The sequence below is a fragment of the Callorhinus ursinus genome, unplaced genomic scaffold, assembly GCF_003265705.2.
Source record: "Callorhinus ursinus isolate GAN/ISIS: 27379988/994484 unplaced genomic scaffold, GSC_fseal_2.0 scaffold11, whole genome shotgun sequence".
Taxonomy (NCBI): domain Eukaryota; kingdom Metazoa; phylum Chordata; class Mammalia; order Carnivora; family Otariidae; genus Callorhinus; species Callorhinus ursinus.
The window spans coordinates 9,876,475-9,896,071 of NW_027397073.1; the positions used below are offsets into that span (position 1 = coordinate 9,876,475).

General features: G+C 34.9%; 1 protein-coding gene across 1 annotated transcript in view; it reads left to right on the forward strand.

The window, feature by feature from the left end:
• The window catches only part of CDH19 (cadherin 19), a 104,659-nt gene that overhangs the window by 70,082 nt on the left and 14,980 nt on the right, over positions 1-19,597 (forward strand). The gene's annotated exons all lie outside the window — the stretch shown is intronic.

Genomic DNA, 19,597 nt, shown 5'->3' on the forward strand with positions numbered 1-19,597 from the left:
AAATGTAAAGCTTAAAGTAGATTGTTCTTTGTTTTCAGGTCCAGTACAATAAAATTTTTCTTAGGTATCATTTGAAATCGTAGAAGCTTAATAAATGTCATAAAACATTTTTAAAGATATATAAACTAGTTTTCAGAATACTGAATGTATGTACGTATGTATATATGTATATATAGGAATACATACATATTTACTGTGAAATCAATTATTCTCAATAGAAGTGAATTTATCAATGAAGCTAGTTGAAGACAATTTGGATTTTACAAAAATGGAACCTTTAATTTTCTACCAATAAATAATAGTAGCCAACATTTTGCTTTATTTTCAAAGACTTACTATGGTAAGAAATAGGCATATTTTAAGAATGAAGTATACCTGAATCGTTATGGAATATTCAACTGTAACATAATGGGAATGATTAGTAGCTCTTAAAATGTCTTGTGAAATTCATTTGGCCGTGTTTATTTTAGAATACATTGTATTCCAGAAATAATTCTGAAATATTACTTATAAGCATTTCCTAAGTTTAAAATAATAATAAAAGTATAATAAATATACAAATGAATTTAAACTTAAGTGACTTAATTTGAATTGGTTAGGACCCAAGGTTTTTGATAAAGTAAAAGCTTAATATAAAACTTTCAGAGACTCTCCACCATGCGGCACTGCCCCCTAGATCCAAAACCAGATTAATGTAGAAACCTATGGACAGAAAATATGGTATAAAGGAATCACAAAAACAGAATGCAAATGACCTGCTACCCATGACTCCTATAGAAACTGGCTTTAAACATTTCTTTGAACTTGGAATTATAAATAGATGATATACTTGAAATTTAACGTATCTGATGTTCTCAAACTTTTCAAACACATCTGTCTATCTGACACATCAACAAATATAATAAGCTTAAAATTAAAATAATTTTGGAAATAATTCATCTCACAATTTATTAAATCTCTACATATTACATTACATATTTAAGATGACTTGTATTTTATAATTATTATAATTATATATATTACATATTTATAATATATATTATTATAATTATATAAACCATATAATTATAATTATTAGAATTATATATGTCAAATTTGAATATTTTATACACTTTGCATAAATGTGGATTGTATTCAGAGTGCTTCCCCCCCGGGTTAGACAACCTATTTCCAAACAAAAAAATAGGCTTAATTTACACATATTTTTATAAATGTCTTGGGCGGTAAAGTCCACTTACCCTATAAAATTGCATGTTCGATGTGTTATTCTCTGGGCTGAGATGGGCAGAAGATTTGGGAAGCAACACATTTATATAAGAGACTTGAGACCAGTGCCCTAGCCCTAAACACTTCTAAGGATGCTGCTACCTAACTCTGTTGATCACATTGGAGCTTTTATTCTAACTCCTCAAGTTATTTATAACAACTCTAATTAATCATGTGTATAATAACCTTTTTCAACTTTTGCATCATGTGAAGAGATGGAAATCTACATTTCTAGTAGGAATTAGCTCCCTCCACTATTGATTGCTTTAGAGTCCACTCAGATCTTTACTGACTCAGTGGATCATTCATTCTTTTCACAGATTCGGGCTCATAGGCAAGAATTCAGAGGTTGGTGCATTTGTAATATTGTGGAATACTCCCTTTTTTGAGAATGAGAATTTTTTTTCCTACTTTCTGCTCACTGACAGTGATACCATGATCACAGGAGGCTTTGGGCATTAGGCAGAGATGAATTCACAGCAAAGGGCAGAGCAGATGACATTTCCTACAGCGGTTTTCTCACTTCATTGCTCAAAAACTTCAATGGATTTTCCAATACCAGCACAGAAAAGTACAAAACTCATGGCCTGGTATTTATCACTCTCTTTGATTTGGTCACAGTTGTATCTATCTTGCTTTTATACACACACACACACACACACACACACACACACACATTATTTCCTATTCACACTCTGAATTGCTTGTCTTTCAAAATATAAATTAAAGTTTCTAGAATTTGTTCATATCAACCCTTCTTCCTGAAATGCCCCTGTCGATTCCTGTTGGAATTTTAACTACACTGCAAAACTGAACTCACATGCCACATAATCAAACTGTTTTAAACCAATATATATTCACAACATCCCAGGCATGATTCTAGCAACATTATAAACATTAAACCAATTCTCAAAAATTCTCAAAAAAAAAGTGAGGGAAATATATCATGTGCCTCATTTTTCAGGTGAATAAACTGAGGCCCAGGGAAATTATTTCCTAAGTAAAGACAGAGAGATATTTTATCCCAAGTGCTGGCATCAGAATCCATGCATGTTACCATTATATTTTGTTGCCTCTCTATCCATAGTTTAAATAGATTTTATATTTTTTTGAAATGAGTCATTTCTAGTTTCACGTGTTTTCTAGATTCCAAGATAGTTGTGAACAATGAGTGGGTTTATTTTTATATTGTTGACAACATGCACTGTGGTTCCCGATAATAACTAGCTGAATAAATGAACAGAGCATGAAGACAGTAGTTCTTGAAGAGTATTTTTCTATTATTCTCTAGAGATATACATTTGATTATTAGCCTTGTAGGTAATATTTAAAATGTTGCAGTGTGATGAGATCCCTTAAAGAGAGAGCATGGACGGAGACAAGAATCAGTCTAAAGACTGAGACCCAGATACTCCAGTATTAGTGTTTGGGGGTCGAAAAACAGTAGAAAATATAATCTGCAAGGAGCAAACCAGGAGAGTATGGTAACAGAGGAACTAAAAAAAAAAAAAAAAAAAAGTATTCCAAGGAGGGGGGGTTATTATCTGTTTTATTTGCTGCTTACAGGTCAGGTAAAAGTAGAAAAGAAAAGATCCTCTTGAATTTAACAATAAAGATGTTAAACTTACTAGAATATTTGTAGGTAATATTTGTAGTATATGTAATGTCACCCAGGAAGAAAATAAAAAGTGAGACTATGAAAGAACATAGGACAGAACCTTTGGGAATAGCATTATTTAAGGATTCGGTAAAGAAAGAGAAGCCCGCAGAGTACACTGAGTAGGTGGGACCAGTACCGTAGGAGAGAAACAAGAGTTTTGATGTGGACACGCATGAATGCAACAGTTCTTGAGGAGGACGTGTCCATAGACTGAATTCCCACTATTCCAGGAAAGAAAAAAAAAATCATCCTCACAGTTTACCATATGGTCAAATTTACTCTTTAAAAATATGTGATTTTGTAAGTTATTCACAGCTATATAAATAAGATGACAGTGCAAAACAACTTGACTAAAATGTGGCAAAGAGAAATTGCACTGGGCACTTGTTAGGAATGGCAAGGAAGATGTTATTCAGATGATTGCAATAAAGGTCAAAACCGTTGCAATAGGGGAGACAAATGAACTTAACTCTGTTGAAACAACGTTCAGGAGAGTTTTTAAATGCTGGGCTGAGCTAGTGAAAAAGTACTGGAGGACACGTGTGGGAAGGGGAGGTTGACCAGTGTGATTAGGCCAGCTGTGTAACTGGCTCTTAGAGAAGTTAGGCTCCTACCTTCCCATAGACACTGCCTGATAGGGGTCCTGTCTTGCTTGATGTCTACATATCAAAAGGATGGTGTTCAGGCTTTTGAGAAAGACCACCCTACCTCACAAAATTGAAAGAGTTTGGGAGATTTATCTACATTACAAAGGGGCAGAGAAAGAATTTGCCCTGAGAAAATGTCTCTTGTAATTGGTCAGAGAAAATGGAGGTCAGGAGCTTCTAGTCAAGAAGAAACCTGCCTAAAATTGAGTCAGGCTAAGGGGAATGCTATGGTCTTCTTGGTCAAATGTTAGCAAAATGTAAACCTGCCAAATACGTACTTGTCAGTATGTAACACTTTGAGAAGTTTAAAATATCCTTTACAGCTCATATTTTTGTTGAAGAAAGAATGGCTGTCTTCTTTGCTCCATGATTGCAAAGCATTTAATCTTTGGATTTATAAACAGCAAATAATAATCAATCTAGTTAAAAAGAAAAATCCTATTGCATTCGCTTCCTTCCGGTGACATTTAGATACATTCTGCCTTCAGCAGTTTTCCATTTGCAAGATAAATCAAGTAGATTTTGGTGCAAAACATTTATAAAAGATGAAAAAATACTGTCACATTTATTTTTAGCAAAACAGAACAGCCCAGATTCTTATCGCAAAATATCGTGTGATGAAGTCCTTCCTGTTGAGTGACTAAAAGGATGATTACTATATTTTTCCTTTATCCTTAAAATCATATTGTTCATTTGCTGATTCTTGATTTTGAGACTATTCATCTGTCTTATCTTCATCTGAAGACTCTGTCTCAAACCTTTTTTTACATGATCGGTTTCACCATCATCTTGAGTCTATAGTGCTGGTTTCTGCTTTTGGTTTTCATCTTCTATTCACACACTACTGTGAAATTACTTCCTCTGTCATTTTTTTCCCTCTAACATTATGAATGTAAAATGAAAAATCTTGAATTTTCAACTGTTTCTAAAGAGAAAATAAAATCAAACTAAAAAGATAGTGTATCAATTTTTTGGTATCTTTTTGAACAATGATGTAATACTTTAAGCAACACATTTAAAAAGAGGAAGAGGAGAATGATGCAATAGGGAAGATTTATTTCATTATTATCTCATCCTTCTAGGCCATTCATCTTACAAGTTTCATGTAAGTCTTTTAAAAGGACATTAGGAGAAGTTTGTGAGTAATGATGAAATGATTTGTAAGATGATGAAATAGCACAATGCTCAAGGCATAAAAAGGATCATATCACTAAGTTCCTAGAATGTATACTAGGTTTATAGAATGTGCCCATTCAGTAATTGAAGGAAAGATTAGTTTAGTTATTTAATAATAAGTTAATATTTCCTTATCAGGAGTACTTCGAAGAATAAAAAAAATGAAATATCAATCTTTAAAAATAGGTAGAACTGCTCAGAAATAAACTCAAATATTAATTTTGATGCAACAAAATTTAAAGACATATTGACAGCTGAACTTTGCTGAGGAAGAAAGATCTCTATTGGATGTAGTGGCATGAAGTTTTTGTGCGACTCGCTCAGAGTTTACAAACAAAGCTCTATGGGAAATCTATGACATGCTATACTTTTTATAATTTTACAGATGTGCATATTATGCCTCAAAAAGTTTAGGTAACTTTTTCAACATCATATAGCTTATGAGTGAGCGAGGATTATAATTTGTATCTATCTCCAAGAATGATGCTTATTTTAACTATGCCCTGATAATTATAAAGACTAGCCATCCTTAGATTATTTGCACAATACAAAAACAAATAGAAAAAATTTTCTTTTTAATTTTTGTACTAATAAATTAATTACACCTACAATTTTAAGGGCAAAAATAAAAATGAAATCAATACAACTGAATTTCACCTCCTTTCTGGGAGATGTGTGGCTCAAACTCAGAATAAATCACACTGGTTAGTGCTATTTCATAATCCATGTTCTTTAAGGAGGAAGGCCACAGATCATCAAATAAGTCAGGGGACTCATAGATGTCACTATCAAATTTAGAAGTTTGTCCAAGGTCTTTAAGTATCTGAAAAAAATGATACACAGCATGGCTACCTATAATGTTCCTCCATTCCAATCCAAGGGGAATCCAAAAATTCCCACTCACATTGCTAGAGATGCTGTGGTTTATGAATTGAAATCAATGTACAGATTATTTGAGTGCTGCCAAGATATCCAACCTTACCATCGATATTTGCTTCCTGACACATGGTGGGTGATGCCTTATTTATTGGGTGAGTGTTAGGGCTATCATGGCTCCTGGATTGTCATTGTTTGTACCATGTTTCCTCAGATGTTACATGTGGAATCAGATTGAGTTGGGCTGTAATTTCTGGTTTGAAATTTATTTAATAGGCTTCCTTCAAGTACAGTCGAAACCAAGCACCTATTATCAATATATACCTCCCAGAGTGACATTAAAAACTTTCAAAAGTACTCTTAATCTCTTACTCATTCCTAAAACTTAGATAGTAATGTGTGAACATTACAGCCTAATAGAATAAGCTTTCAAAAAATATTTGCTTTAAAAGATAATAAAGCATATCTTGTGTAACTTAAATGGTTTTTATGCGGACAACATAATTATTTTTAATTTAATGGTGCCTATAAGCAAAACATTAAGAGCATTCTGTTTAGACATTCAGAGGAAATGCATTTTACTCTATTTAAAAATAAGGAATGAATAGTCTATTAATAAAATAAGAAAGCGGCTACACCATCAAAACACAAATTGGGAAATATACATGTCACATAGTATGAATTCTTGACTAAACCAAGGAAAGATGCAGAAACAGCATATACTTCTCCAGATAAACAGGAAATTTGGGTATGTAAGCGGAGAGGAAAGAACCTCTTCTCTGGACTGAAGAATGAGAAGTGAATGCAATGTAGAGAAAGGAGGAACCTTCGATGATGCACCTCCTGGCCTGAGATACCCCCAAATAAATTGCTAAAATGAAAAAATAATTTAGAAAATGTTGGGGTAGGGAATATAAAACTTCATAATAGCAAAACCTGAGGGAGACTTTGTGCCAAGGAAGATGGAATTTGGTGTGAATTTGTTTATATTAAACATCCCAAAGTGAAGGTCCTTCTTTCTTCTCCCACATTCTCTCCTTCCCCTCAACACTCTACAAAGGAACAGGCCTCTCTGATGCTCAAAAAACATGGCGCCACGTAGTTTAAGGCATGCACACATGGGCTTACCCACACATACATACACATACACAAATAGAAACAAAAGAAAAAAATGTAAGCAATCTACAGCACAAAGGGAATTATAAATGGACAAAGAATGGTAAGAAAAATAGATCTTGAGACATTCGTATCAGTTTCTGTGTACTTTAGACATGACCTATTAGTCTTTGATTGCTTTCATCGTTTCTGGTACAGCAATATGTTCTAGGCTTGCCACTTATTAATTTACTACTCTCTTGCTTCACATTCATCCTTCAGTACCTCCTTAAAAAGTACCTGTTCCATGATACTTTGATAATGGATTGGTCCCTTTGGAGCATTTCTCTTATTGCAAATGTAGTGTTGAGCATTGTCAAAGGAAGGCATGGAATGAACATTGAAGAAGGAAAAGGTCTTCTCTTCCTGGTCCTGTGTGTAGCATGTTTATTTTTGCCTTTCTCATCCTCTAGAGTTGGTCAGTGTGAAGATGTATGTGGTGCTTTATCCAGCCACAAGTATAGCCCCAAATGTCCCAAAGGTACATTCCCTCATTCCCTCAGCAACCATACAACTCCGTCCCAGTCCTGGTGGAGTTTACAGCCTTCCCAGTATGGGTACTGTGAGCTTCAGGCCTTGTACCTCCAGGGGCCTCCCAACTCAGTCTGCATTTCTGTCCACCCACATACTTGCACCCTGGAGGATTGTTCCGCTTGCCTGGAGAATGTGGACTAGCTCTAACCGAGGCAACCCAGTGAACTCCTTTGTCCTGAAAACAAGATGCCGCAACCACACATTCTCCAAGGAGATCTAAAGCTTGACTTGGGGGGAGGGCCTACCCTCCATATTTGTGTCTTTAGATAATTTCACTGAACTTCCGAGTACTCTTTGGAGTTCTCACTACATCTTTATAGTTACTCTGCTATTATAGCTTAATAATTCTTAATATTAATATTCTGCCTTTTAAATAACTGTGTGCTTCCTGTCCCTCATTTAGACCCAGACTGATACATAAGCTCATCTTCTATATTTTCTACCTCAGATTTGGAAGCAGCCATTTTCCTAACATTCTGTGATATTTTAGTGGAATATTGCAGAAAATACAGATGGAATGGTCAGTAAATAAAATTGAGATACTAATCCCAGAAAACCAAGAAAAATCCTGCTTTCTCTTTCTCTCTTGCTCTCATTTTATAGCTCTCCTGTTTTCTCTTTTATTTTCAGTAATGTTGAAGACCACTCCAAGGGTAACTTCAACACAGTTTTTTATTTCTTGTTTATTTTCTTCAGTTGTTTATAATTAATGTACATTAGAGAAACATGGATATGATAATTTTTCAGAAGGTTTTCTTTAATTAGAAATATAAGTATTCAAAGGTAAATAATTTTCCCTCAAATTGCAAATGATAATCCCACTTATCGTTAACTAGTTGGGCTAGTTCTGTCATATGTGTTGCATGTGTGCATCAATACACATACATATGTGTACAACTATACAAAGTTATGGCAAATAATGCTTTTTTAAACCAAATATTTTAAATTTCTAATAGAGACATAAATCCTAGGAGTAGTACAGAACTCTCTAACCTTAAATATGATTGACTTAATATGGACAATCTTTAAAGGTAACAATACCAAAAAGAGAAAAAAAAAAAAACTATCCTAAACATTAGAAGCTATCACAGTAGACAGAATGCAAAAGCAAATTGTACAAAAAATACAGTGCTTGTAAGCAGTGTCAAATTTAGTAAATCTTTTCAGTTGCATACATATCAAAATGACAATGAGATACCACCTCACACCTGTCAGAATGACTAAAACTAACAACACAGGAAACAACAGGTGTTGGCGAGTATTTGGAGAAAGGGGAACCCTCTTACACTGTTGGTGGGAATGCAAACTCCTGCAGCCACTGTGGAAAATAGTATGGAGGTTCCTCAAAAAAGTTAAAAACAGAACTATCCTACAGCCCTACAATTGCACTACTAGGTATTTACCCAAAGAATACAAAAATTTGATTCAAAGGGGCACATGCACCCTGATGTTTATAGCAGCATGATTAACAATAGCCAAAATATGGAAGAACCCAAATGTTCATCAACTGATGAATGAATAAAGAAGATGTGTAGGGGCACCTGGGTGGCTCAGTCACTTAAGCTTCCAACTCTTGATTTTGGCTCAGGTCATGATCTCAGGGTTGTGAGATCCAATCTTGTATTAGGCTCTGTGCTGGATGTGGAGCCTGCTTGAGATTCTCTCTCCCTCTTCCATTCCTCCCTCCCTCTCAAAAAAAGAAAGTTGTGGTATATAATGGAATATTAGCCATCAAAAAGAATGACATCTTGCCATTTGTAATGACATGGATGGAGACAGAATGTATTATGCTAAGCAATACAAGTCAGAGAAAGACAAGCACCCATCATATGATTTCACTCATATCTGGAATTTAAGAAATAAAACAGATAAACATAGGGGAAGGGAGAATAAAGAGAGGGAAGTAAACCATAAGAGACTTAACTATGGGCGCCTGGGTGGCTCAGTTGGTTAAGTGACTGCCTTCGGCTCAGGTCATGATCCTGGAGTCCCGGGATCGAGTCCCGCATCGGGCTCCCTGCTCGGCGGGGTGTCTGCTTCTCCCTCTGACCCTCCCTCCATGTACACTCTCGCTCTCTCATTCTCGCTCTCTCAAATAAATAAATAAATCTTAAAAAAAGAGACTTAACTATAGAGAACAAACTGAGGATGGAAGGAGGGAGGTGGGCAGGGGATCAGCTAAAAGAGTGATAGGTATTAAGGAGGGTGCTTGTTGGGATGAGCACTGGGTATTAAAAGTAAGTGATGAATCACTAAATTCTACTTCTGAAACCAATATTACACTATATGTTAACTAACTAGAATTTAAATAAAAACTTGAAACAAAAAAAATATTTTCAATTACAAATAGTTATATTCATATACTCTATACCTTTTTGGCTTTATTGGTAAATTTTAATTAAAAATAAAGACAAAAGATAGATGGGGAAATAGCTACTGCAAAAACCTGAAAAAGTCATTCTGTTATTAACATACAGTAGTTGCTGTTTGATGAGAAATCATCTTGTTTAACAGCTGGTTCCTTGGTATTGATGTTGAGATCTTTCAGAAGTAGTATGAGAGAGCTTGTCAATGAGGAAATATATAAGTGCTTTGTATCCATTACAGATGACATCTTAATTGTTTCTTAATGTGAATGTTTTCTGTAGTAGATGTTTATCCTATTGAGTTTACCCAAATCATTTTCTATAATGTGCTTTCCTAAAAATTAGCATAATATTTATTTTAATCAAGAAACCACATTCTATTAGTCTTTTAAAATATAATATTTACTACTAATATTCTTATGGAGTGGGCATTTTTAATAAATTGGGATTTATAGAAAACATCTTTAATAAATTATTTATGAGTATGTAACAAAGTGGGGCACCTGGGTGGCTCAGTTGTTAAGTGTCTGCCTTCGGCTCAGGTCATGATCCCAGGGTCCTGGGATGGAGTCCCACATCAGGCTCCCTGCTCAGTGGGAAGCCTGCTTCTCCCTCTCCCACTCCCCCTGCTTGTGTTCCCTCTCTCGCTGTGTCTCTCTGTCAAATAAATAAATAAAATCTTTAAACTAAAAACAAGAAATACTAACAAAGTAAATGTGTCAAAATGAGTATAAAATAAAATGTGACCATGTAGAATATCTTAATTTAGGAATAACAACCAAAGTAAAGGATGCTTGGGGATGCCAATTACCTAATAAAGCACCTAAACTGAATGAAAAGAAAAACAGTCTTTGAAATTGGCTCTGAGATTATTAGAACAACCAGATTAATGAGTCTTGAAGTCACACAATTTGAGGCAATTAGTTTCGGAACAATCGATGTTATTCTCTAAAAGCAACACTCTCCCTCATTACCTTCATTTTAGCATCAAGATTATCAGATTTTTAAAATTCGTATTTGCAAATAATTAGGGCAAGACACTTTGAATTGTGAAACTTGTTTTTTAAAGCTTGTGATGTGACTATGTGTGTGAGACTTTATAAGATTGCCCATGAGCTATGCTGGTTCACTTTTTATAATATAAATCTATTAATAAATGGGGAGGCCAAAACTGTAACATTTTAAAACAATTTAAAATTTTCCAAATGCATTTCAATAAAGATCTGTATGTCTTAAAACAATGTCCTATTATATACAATATTTTTTATTGTTTTAGATAGAATTTTGCCTGTTTCTTCCCAAACTGATAATTTCTTTTCTTTTTTTCTTCAAAATAGTAATGTCTTAATGACCAATTTATTTGGGGATATTGGATACTGCTTGAATGCATTAGAATATTAGAAATCTATGGGGTACCAGGGTGGCTCAGTTGGTTAAGTGTCTGCCTTTGGCTCAGGTCTGATCCCTGGGTCCTAGGTTGTAGCCCTGCATCAGGCTCTCTGCTCAGTGGGGAGCCTGCTTCTCCCTCTCCCTCTGCCTGCAGCTCTGCCTGCTTGTGCTCTCTCTCTCTCTCTCTGTCAAATAAATGAAATCTTAAAAAAAAAAAAAAAGCCCTCCCAGCAGCTTCCTATTGGGATGCCTGTGTGGCTCAGTTTGTTAAGCGTCTGCCTTCAGCTCAGGTCATAATCCTATGGTCATGGGATAGAGTCCCGCATTGGATGCCTTGTTCTGAGGGGACCCTTCTTCTCCCTCTGCATGCTGCTCCCTCTGCTTCTGCTCTCTCTCTCTCTCTCTCTCGGACAAATAAATAAAACCTAAAAAAAATAGAATATTAGAAAGCTAAACAGTAAGTCATTTTTTTCCAGCTAATTATCATTCTTGGCCCCAAAGTGACCAGAGTCAAGGAAAGACAGGTATTTATAACTCAGTCTACTCTCTCTCTCTCTCTTTTTTTTTTTTGAGTGATGTTATCAACTAAACTTCTAATTTAGTCTTAAGCAATACAAAACACACAGCTTTCCAGTGATAACTGAATGTATCTGTGTGAATGTGAATTTACCTCTTTACCATTTGAGAAAAATTGACAGAATAGGGAAATAATTTTTGCCCCCCCTTTTTTTCATTTAAAGATTTATTTGTTTATTTGAGAGAGTGAGAATGAGAGAGAGAATGTAAATGAGAGGGGGGAGGGTCAGAGGGAGAAGCGGGCTCCTCGCTGAGCAGGGAGCCCGATGCGGGACTCGATCCCGGGACTCCAGGATCATGACCTGGGCCGAAAGCAGTCGCTTAACCAACTGAGCCACCCAGGCGCCCCAATTCTTGTCCCCTTTATTATTCTTCAAATGTTCTCCTTGTTTTTTTATATGTTTATTTTGTCCCAGTTTTTAGAGACACAAGGGATACTTTAGAGAGGATTGCAATGAACATTTGTTTTCTGGTATTAATTTGGGGGCATTGTATGGGTTAATTGGTATTCTTCATTATTGTCAAAAAATCACATATGTAGAAAACCATGGGTTTTAATTCAACTATAATTCCCCTCATTTAGGAATGAAACATCAAAAACAACAATAAACAGCAATAACAGAAAAATTGACTGGTATAGTTACAAGAGAATTTTACTACCACCCACACTTCCGAAATTAGATGATGATCTAACCACACTAAATACCAATCTCCTCATTTGAAAAAGAAAGATTTTTTTGCCCTATCTTATAAGGATTTGGTAAAGAGGGGTGCCTGGGTGGCTCAGTCGTTAAGCATCTGCCTTCGGCTCAGGTCATGGTCCCAGGGTCCTGGAATCAAGCCCCGCATTGGGCTCCCTGCTCCCCGGGAAGCCTGCTTCTCCCTCTCCCACTCCCCCTGCTTGTGTTCCCTCTCTCGCTGTGTCTCTCTCTCTGTGTCAAATAAATAAATAAAATCTTTAAAAAAAAAACGAGTTAGTAAAGATAAAATTCTATTAAGTGAGAATTGGCCTTTGTTAAAAGTTAATTTTGTTACTGTTAAAATGAACAGTTAAGAGAAATCTTACAAATTCTTAACATGGGGCTCATCCCTTCTAAAGGTATTCTAAATGAGCGACAAGGTGTGTAGATACTTGATGTTGCGCAGAAACAAAACTCTCAATGCAGATAAGGGTGGAAAGAGATTAATATTTTTTATCCCATGCTTAAAGGAATCGATCACTTATAAAATAAAGATTAAAAAGTTACAAACTTCAATATAAACATTAATTCAGGTTGGTTTTGTTTTCTGATTAGGAGTTTTGATTTTGTCAGATTATTGATTTATTTTTGATTGGTTTGAAATAGATTAAGTTGTTGCTTATTAAATTTCTGGAGCAATACTCAATAAATTGCAATTGCCACTATTTTTTCTTAGAGTAATTAAATACTTCTTTCTTTGTCGACCAGATTATTTAATTTCAAAACTGTTATTTGTAGTACAAGAAAAATGATACCTTTGAGTTTGCAAATCAAAACAAAAGAAATAATAATTAGATCAATAGCAGTAAAAAAACTCATTTGATAATAAAATATTTGTGTGTTCTAATAAATTTGAAAATCTAGATGACATGAAAAGTACTGCAGAACAAATGCAAAGATACATATAAATTCTCTAGTCTTTTCAGAAAATTTTGCTGGAGCAACTGGATATTCATAGGGAAGAAATAGAAAATTCCACCTAAAGCTCAGACCATATACAAAAGTTATTTCAAAATGTCTCATAGATTTATGCATAAACTTAAAACTATAAAACTTCTAGAAGTAAACGCAGGAGAAAAACCTATTCTCTGTGACTAGACAGAGTTCTTAGATATATCATGAAGGTCCCAATCCATAACAAAAATAAGGTATTAATTTGACTTTATAAAAATTTTAAAATGTGTAAATCCCTGTTAAAAGGATTAAAGAAACGACCGACAGGTTGGAAGAAAATATTTGAAAACCAAAGATTACTCAAAGGTTTTGCATCTGGAATTTACAAGGAACTCCTAAAACTCAACAGTAACACAATAAATAATCCAATAAATGGGCAAAAGACATGACAAGACATTTCACGAAGAGGTTATAGAGAAAGCAAAAGTGCACGTGAAAAGGTGTTGAACATCATTAGTTATTTGGACAATGCGGTTTAAAATTTCAATGAACTATTACTACACACCTATCAGAATGGTTAGAATAACACCACCCATAGACATCAGGGAAGAGAGGAGGTGGAAATAAAAAATGAATAATAATTTGACAGTTTATTATAAAACTAAATGTATACTTATTGTACAACCTAATATCGTTTGGGCAGGGTGTTGCACACATGTCAGAGAAATACTTATGTCCACATAAAAATATTCATGGCAACCTTATTCATAATAGCCAAAAACAAAATAATCCACATGTCAGTCACCAGAGGAATGATTAAACAAAGTGTTGATACATCCATAAAATGGAATACCACCTGGCTATAAAAGGAACAGATTATGAATGAATCTCAAAGGCATTATGTTTCGTGAAAACAGCAACACCCTAAACCTTACATGCTCCATGATTCCATTTATAGTAAATCCTCTAAAAGTCAAAACTGTAAGAGATAGAGAAGGAATTAGTGGTTGCCAAGGAACAAGGGAAGGAGTGGGGACTAAGTGTGACAAGAAAGAGTCATATGAAGGAGTTCATACATGTGGTGACAAAACTCTTCTGTATTCTGATTGGATGTAAAGACACCAGTCTTTACATGAGATCAAACTGTTTGAGTTACACACACATATGCCAACACACACACGTACACACACACACTCAGACACACACACGTGGACGTATGAACATGTGAAAACTGAATAAATTATATTATCTATTTAACAGTATTTTATACCCATTTCCATTTCCGGGAATTGATATTGTACTACAGTTATGTCAGATATAACCATTGGTTTGGCTGAAAGAAGTATTTAAAATGCTCTTTGCACTGTTTTTTAAATTTTCTGAGTATCTACAGTTATTTCAAAATAAAAGTTCAAAATCATTTGCTGCGGGCGCCTGGGTGGCTCAGTCGGTTAAGCGACTGCCTTCGGCTCAGGTCAGGATCCTGGAGTCCCGGGATCGAGTCCCGCATCGGGCTCCCTGCTCAGCGAGGGGCCTGCTTCTCCCTCTAACCCTCCCCCCTCTCATGTACTCTCTCTCTCTCTCATTCTCACTCTCTCAAAATAAATAAATAAATCTTTAAAAAAAAAAGAAAAAAAAATCATTTGCTGCAATAAAAGATAATAAAATGCAAAAGAAATGGCATAAGAAAATAATAACAGAGATTCAAAGAAAAATCACTAATATTATTGAGAATATTTTAGGCCAAGAAGTCAAAATTATTACTGACTACTAATCCCCATGCTATATAAACTTTCCCAAAGCATTCGAAACAAAGGGGGGGGGCTCCTCAAATTACTTTAAGTGGCTTTACTCATAGAAAAGTGATAAAATTAAACACCTGCAAACATAAACACAAAAAGATTAATAAGAATATGGCTGTAAGCATTATATGTAAATTATAATTAAAAACAATTTATGAAGGTACTAAATGGTGATACACAGAATGGAAAGAAAAGTGTCTTTAAGGAGAAAAACAAAACAGTATTTTAAAGTCTATTAATATTTTCCATTATATCAATATCTCAAAGGAACAAAAAGATACACATAAACTTTTCATTTGGTGATGCTAAGAAGCCCTTTGACATAATTAAAACTTAAATTCAGGGTAACAAATAAACCAAGATAAAATGCAGCCATAATAAATATAGTAAGAATAAAATGATAATACTAGCACTCAAATCAATAGTCAAAATGTCGCTTGATACTGAAACACGTGTGGTAGCATACTTTAAAACAATGATGAGGAAGAAATCTCTGCTTTCACACTACCACTTCATAGTCTTCTGAAGCTCAGATCCATACAATGATATGTAAAATACACATAAAAAATTACTGATAAGAAGGATATTTAGTCGAGAAAACGAGATCTAGTGCCGAGCTGCCAAATAAATATGATGGAATTTTAAATTTTCGTGGAGTCACATTTAAAAATATAAAAAATGGAGAGTTGGTGTTCAACAGGTATAAAGTTCCCGTTATGCAAGATGAGTAATAAGTGCTAGCAATCTGCTGCACCACCCAGTGCCTAGAGTTAATGTGGCATTGTGCACTTAAAAACTTGTTAAGAGGGTAGATCTCATGTTAAATGTTCTTAAGTTTAAAAATTTTTAAAAAGAAGCAGAAATAATTTAATGCATATCTGCACAATATATACAAAATACTATCATTTTCACATGTAATAAATTGAAAATCAGTAAGGAAATATTTTATGTTTTCTCATACTGTTAAGATCATTCTTTTTTTTAAAAAAAGATTATTTATGTGTGTGTGTGAGAGAGAGAGAGAGAGAGAGAGAGAGAGCCCAAGTAGTGGGGGAGGCAGAGGGAGGGTATCTTCAAGCAAACCTTCTCCCTAAGCTCGGAGCCCCAGGCGGGGCTCCACGTGGGTATCAATCTCGTGACCTCAGCGGAAACCAAGAGTCCAGCACTTAACCAACTGAGCCACCCAGACACCCTACTGTGAAAGTCATTCTTGATCTTATTTCCCACAGGCTTAATTACTGGGCAGGATGACAAATTAAAAAGTGTCTATCTGCTTTGGATAGGTAATACATTCATCATAGAAAATCAAAATCCCAGAATAATTTCACTCCATTCTGGAGAAAATCAGGCACTTCCTTAATGATCTACATGGATAAACAGAATTTTTGTTTTTGTTCTTAGGGTGTAAATGCCCAGGGTGGGGAGGAGAGGAGAGAGAGAGTGCTCAGTGGTTTGCAGAATGAATATAATAAATGAGCTGACATCAGGGCAATTTGCCTTTCCTGTTTGGTGGAAATAGTTCTAATTTTTCATATTAATGATTCCCATTATCTTAACTGATATCAAATATCTTTTCCAGAAATAAAGTATGATATCAGCGATTTTTAGATTCTTTCATAAAAATATTCTAATGTAAAGACATTGACATTGTCTCCATGTAAAAATTTTCTGTTGCCTAAATTTCCATGGTCCTGCATTATAATCTGGTTTTCTTCTCGCCTCCTTTCTTTCTTGTGTCCTGACCTTTTATTTTATTCTTTTTCAAAATCACTCTCTTTGCTTTCAGTCACACCTATGTCTTAATTAAAGTTCATATTCAAATGACTTCTAGATCTTTATGCCAGTTTTTTCTCCTGTATTTCAAGTTGTATGCCCAATTAGAGACTTTTATCTGTATGCCCGAACGTGACACCAAATTGTCTTCCAAGCCTGCCCCGTTTTTTTGTTTTTTTTCAACATCCCTTGCAAAATTACTGCAACTCACCAAGTTGTGCAAGAAGGATGTGTGGACATCATCTTTAATTCATTCTACTCTTGTATTCTTCATATCCAATCAATCACTAATTCTCTTGGTTCCATCGCCTAAGTACCCCTCTAATAGGTCAGTTTTACTCTATCCTCACTCTTGAGACCCTACCAGGGACTCAACACATCTTCCGGAGTGAACCATGAACAGTTCTGCTGAAGGATGCTCCTATAAAATCAAACTTCTCGTTATCCAGTCTCACGGCCCACATGCAGGGATACACCCACAGTTGTTGCTCATTAGTTATTTTTATCAGTTAAGTCTGAAGGCATGTGGACAATTTCCATGGCAGTCTGTTTTTAGTGGTGGGACAGTAGTCCGAAGAATATATTGTGTGTCCTCTTAGAAATGGTGAAATGTTACTTTGGCGATAACAACTTTCCCTGTGGGAAATTTGGAGCCTGGGAAATGATATCTTCACCTGAGAGCATGTTGTTACCATCTTTAGTTTATGTAAACACTTCAGCAACTTCCATATAATTTCTTATTAAAAAGAACTCACATTCTGTACATTTCTATTAAAAAGAACTCACATTCTGTAACATTCTGTTACAGAATGTGAGTTCTTGTCTTTATAGATCACATCAGGAGGTTTTGAGTACAAACTGAGTGCTCCCCTGGATTGTGGCAACAACTTGTTCACTAGGTTCCCTATTTCCACATTCACACTAAGGATGTCTTCAGAATGAACATTCTAAAATGCAGATTTTTCCCAATCATTTGGATTATGGGATCCTAAATAAAAAATAAAATCATGTTTTTTCCAATTTAGAACTTGTGAGTGGACGTCAGTATAAAGTACAAACTCTGTAATATGCCCTTCTAGAACATTCATGATATCACCACTGCTCACCTCTCAAGTATACTCTAATTTTTGTTTAGATGCCAGGTCCTCTAACCCCCAAATATTGGGTGTTTTAGTCTGCACTTTTCTTTTCTGCTTTAGGTATTATGTCCCTCTACTCCACTAGAATGTCAAGAGTGGTGACGGAGACACTTGGTCCTGGCCCGTTTCACCCCCAGGGCCTGAGATGGCTTGGGGTGCTCCAAATACCAATGAAATACTTGCTAAATGGATACCTTTGGGATATTAGTCAGATAATTTTATAATTTATTTTTCATTTATATATGATGATTTTATATGAATTTTATAAGGTTTGTTTTAAAAATTAATTTAACAAAAGAAATGAAATATATACTGAGATAAAAATTTAAGAAAGTAAAATTTTTAACTGAATATAAGTAGATATCTGTAAGTAAATGGCAAAACATTACGTATCTATGATACTTAAATACATATAATTTGGTTAAAAAAGTCCTTTTTGGAAACTTATAGTATCTCTGCTTCTGTCCAGACCATGATATTAAAATACCATGAGCTTCTCAACATTTTTCTCCTAATAACGTGCTAAACAAAGAAAGAAAACAGAGACTAGAGACTAGATTTTCTTGTTAGCTCTAGCTTGATTATTGTATTAGTTACTACTTTGACCTTTTGACCAGATACTCAACAGCCTTTTTGAATCCTTTATTTTATCTAAACAAGTCTAATTTTGTATAATTTCTTCAGTGGAGTGGTACAAAAGGAGACAGTCTTCTTCAAATTTGTTGACAGTATTTCTTGACAGTAATTCACATCTGTAGCTTGATGCAAAGTACAAATACCTAGAATAACTACATAAGCAAGCAACTTAGGTGAAATTTTAAAAATCCTCCCATGAATTAATTTATTGCAATTCTCACTTTTTGTTTAACGTGTTTCTATTGAAAGAAATTTTTTGTTAAGCACATTCAGAGGAATTGATGACATATCAATTAATACTTAATACCTGTACGCTGATTTATAGTTCATATTTCAATTTATAGTTTGTAATCTTATTCAAAAATGTATTCCTCAACTAATACTGGAGGGATATTTCCTTGATATCTACTGTTCAGGTAAAGAAACAGACTCAAACTGTATTACCTGTTTGCTCCAAAACATCGCCAAAGGCAAGGGAAGCAAGGGCAAAACTGAACTACTGGGAACTCATCAAGATAAAAAGCTTTTGCACAGCAAAAAAAAAAAAAAAAAAAAAAGTCAATAAAACCAAAAGACAACCGACAGAATGGGAGAAGATATTTGCAAATGCCATATCAGATAAAGGGCTAGTATCCAAAATGTATAAAGAACTTCTTAAACTCAACACCCAAAGAACAAATAATCCAATCAAGAAATGGGCAGAAGACATGAACACACATTTTTCCAAAGAAGACATCCAAATGGCCAACAGACACATGAAAAAGTGCTCAACATCACTCAGCATCAGGGAAATCCAAATCAAAACCTCAATGAGATACCACCTCATACCAGTCAGAATGGCTAAAATTAACAAGTCAAGAAACGACAGATGTTGGCGGGGATGCGGAGAAAGGGGAACCCTCCTACACTGTTGGTGGGAATGCAAGCTGGTGCAGCCACTCTGGAAAACAGTATGGAGGTTCCTCAAA